General features: G+C 49.3%; 1 non-coding gene across 1 annotated transcript; it reads right to left on the bottom strand.

Annotated features, from left to right (window-relative positions):
* Nucleotides 1-2,306: 2,306 nt before the first annotated feature.
* trnae-cuc (transfer RNA glutamic acid (anticodon CUC)) lies at nt 2,307-2,378 on the bottom strand. The gene has a single exon. It is a non-coding gene; the product is annotated as a tRNA-Glu (tRNA).
* Between the last annotated feature and the right edge of the window lie 1,375 nt (nt 2,379-3,753).

Raw genomic sequence — 3,753 nt, 5'->3', positions numbered from 1 at the left:
GCCCGGATCCAGGTTTGATTCCAACCTTGGATGGCTGTCTGTGAGGAGTTTGCACATTCTCTCAGTGTCTGCATGGGTTTTCTCTGGGTGATCCTGTCTTCTTACATAAACCAAAGATATGCAGGTCATGTGGATTGGCCATGCTTAATTGCCCATAGAGTTAGTACATTAGTTAGAGGGAAATGGGTCTGGATGGGTTACTCTTCGGAGGGTCGGTGTGGACTTGTTGGGACAAGTTGAATGGCAGAGTAGACTCGACGGGCCCAATAGCCTAACTTCTAATCCGATGGTGTTGCGGTCTTAGGTTTCTTTGGATCATTTCAGTGGCAATGTGAAGTCCCTGGCTCAATGAGCAGCAGTGCCCCCGCTGGTGCTTCCGCAAATTGCAAGCAAACATGAACCTCTTCCCACACTCGGGCCAGCTGAAGGGCCTCCCACTGCTGAAGGACACACAGGTGTTTCAGCAGGGTGGAGGAATTGCTGAAGGCCTTCCCGCACTCAGATCAGCAGAATGGCCTCCCCGCCCCCGTCCCCGTGTGGACCAGCTGGTGCTGGAGGAGCGGATAAAGCCCCTCCCACACTCGGGGCAGGAGAACGGCTTCTCCCCCATGTGGACGGACTGGTGCCTCAGCAGACCTGAGGAATTGCTGAAGGCCTTGCTGCACTTAGGACAACTGAACGACATCTCTCCCATGTGTATCTACCAATGGCCCAGCAGATCGGAGGAAAGAGCAAATCCCTTCCTGCACTCGGGGCAGAAGAATGGCCTCTCCTCAGTGTGGACCCACTGGTGTCTCAACAGGTGGGAAGAACTGCTGAAAGCCATCTCGCACTTGGGGCCGGAGAACAGCCTTCCCTGGTGTGGACCAACTGGTGCGTCAGCAGGGCAGAGGAATCACTGAAGGCCTTCCCATACGCAGGGCAGCAGAAGGGCCTCTTCCCCTCTGTGGACCCACTGGTGCTTCAGAACCCTTTCAATTTTCACAGTATCCTTCTGATGGGAGGGAGACCAGAATTGCACACAATATTCCAAAAGTGGTCTAACCAATGTCCTGAACAGCCACAACAGAACTTTCGAACTCCAATACTCAGTCAGAGGATTGGGAAAGCTTTCAAAACCCACAAAAAAAACAGGAAAGAATGGCGGGACACACCGAATTTTTGAGAGTCAGCTTGGAAGCATCAATGAGAAATCGGCGGACTGTGTTTATTGTGTACCCCTTCTCCTTAATTACACTATATACGTATTTCTCTTGTGCTCTTCGTAGTTCCTCTGTGCTGCAGTGTGTAGTGGCTCGTTGAAATAATGTCCTGATGCACCTTCGTTTGTGGGTGTTGGGACGATTGCTTCTGTGGTTAAGTATTTGGTTTATGTGTTGTTTTTCTGTAGAATCCAGTTTGAAGTTCCCCATTGACTGTTCGCTCTACTGTGACATTTTAGAATGGCACTTCGTTGTTGTTCTCCTTTTCAAACCAGGAGCCCCCCTCAGGCCCACAGTCTCACCATTTGGAACACTAATATACAGACTAGTTAAAGGCCTCCACTGAAGACTAAACCACCAAGTCGAAGATTCACGCCACTCCATTTACTCCATCCAAGAATTCCTGAACACCAAAGGCACTAAGATAGAAGAGGATGGAATAATGTTGTCCTTTGACATAACAGCCCTGTTCACATCCATTAACATCAACGTGGCCAAAGAAAACTGAAGACGCTACTCGAAGAACCAAAGACACAAACACAGTACCAACTTCATCAGCAAAGATAGCACTGTCAACCTCGTGGAACTGTGCCTTACCACCCACTTCATATTCAGTAACAAGCCCTACCAACAAATCAACGAAATACCCATGAAACCACCAGTATCAGGATTCCCAGCAGAAGCAATAATGCAGAGACTCGAACAAACAGCCCTTCCAAGGATCCAACCCAAACTTTGGGTCCGCTACAGTGATGACACTTTTGTCATCAAAAAATGAAACAAATTAGAGGAAACCGACAACAACATCAACAATATCCTTACTGGCATAAAATTCACAAAAGAGGAGAACAACAACTAAGTGCCATTTCTCGATGTCACAGCAGAGCGAACAGTCAATGGTAAATTCAAAACAGCGTCTACAGGAAAACAACTCACACGAACCAAGAACTTAACTACAGAAGCAATCATCCCGACACACACAAACAAATCTGAATCAGGACACTATTTCAACGAACCAATAAACACTACAGCACCCAAGAACTACTATAAATAATTGCACAGCGCATTTAAGAAGAACGGGTAGCCTGCACCCCTGGAAATAGCTTCCCTGACCGGGAATCGAACCCGGGCCGCGGCGGTGAGAGCGCCAAATCCTAACCACTAGACCACCAGGGAGATGCGGATGCATGCTGTAAGCTCTACTAAAATTTACTTCCCTGCCCGGAAATCAAACCTCGGCCGCGGTCGTCAGCAAGCTTTCACCTGTGCATCCAACAATGTCATTTCTTGTATCCATTGCTCCCGATGCGGTCTCCTCTACATTGGGGAGGCTGGACACTCCTCGCAGTGTCAAGTCACGGCGCTTGAGGGAACATCTCCAGGACACCCGCAACAATCAACCCCATCGCTCTATAGCCCAACATTTCAACACCCCCCTCCCACTCTGCCGAGGACATGCAGGTCCTGGGCCTCCTCCATCGCCGCTCCCTCCCCACCCGATGTCTGGAGGAAGAACGCCCCATCTTCCTCCTCGGATAAATTCAAACCCAGGCCGTCAATGTGGACTGCACCAGTTTCCTCATTTCCCCTCCCCCACCTTACTTCAGTTCCAAACTTCCAGCACAGCGCGATCCTCATGACCTGTCCTACCTGCCAATCTCCCTTCCCACCTATCCGCTCCACCCTCCTCTCTGACATGTCACCTCCATCCCCACCCCCATTCACCTATTGTACTCTTTGCTACCTTCGGCCCAGCACACCCCCACCCCCAATTTATCTCTCCACCCTGGAGGCGTCCTGCCTCTATTCCTGATGAAGGGCTTTTGCCCGAAACGTCGATTTTCCTGCTCCTCGGAAGCTGTCTCACCTGCTGTGCTTTTCCAGCACCACTCTGATCTAAACTCTGGTTTCCAGCATCTGCAATCCGCACTTTTGCCAACTCAATGAACCCAGTGTGCCGATTTCACATCAACAAACTGACACAAGCAGACACAACGTGTGCAGAAACCCTAGCCACATTACTTTACATAAAAGACATCTAGGAAATGATGTCCAGACAACTCAACGCTTTCAGCATCATGGTAGCCCACAAACCTACCAACACACTTAAACAGCCGCTAATGAACCTGGAATACCCTATACAAACAACGAGCAGACGAATGTTATTTACAAAATACCATACAAGGAAATATATACATGAACTCTGCCGCACAGTTCTCTGTGGGAAGAAATGCTGGGATGAGGTAAGGAAGATTTTTTTCAGCTAAAACGAATCGGCACTGACTGGACAGCCATTTAAAATCAGCGCTGTCAGCCCAGGATGGAAGATCCAACGGGATGAACAGATTTCTTATTTCCTGAAGATTTACAAAGCTGAGACTGGGTTTTGGTGTTTGTTCCCTTTCCACTCCCAGGAGCCGCAGTGGTTGGGACGGTGAGTTGGGGAAAGTGAAATGTGTCCATGAGCAGCGTGTGGGGCTATTTCAGCTTCCCCTCATCTGACAGCGCTGTGACGTGACTCTGATATTCTCAGGGATATCTACTGACGCGA

This window comes from Chiloscyllium plagiosum, unplaced genomic scaffold (genome assembly GCF_037043375.1).
Source record: "Chiloscyllium plagiosum isolate Xiang-an unplaced genomic scaffold, Cpla_swu_hap1 HiC_scaffold_27, whole genome shotgun sequence".
Classification (NCBI taxonomy): Eukaryota; Metazoa; Chordata; class Chondrichthyes; order Orectolobiformes; family Hemiscylliidae; genus Chiloscyllium; species Chiloscyllium plagiosum.
Note: the sequence above shows the minus strand (reverse complement) of the source record. Positions and strands in the feature narration are given on the sequence as shown.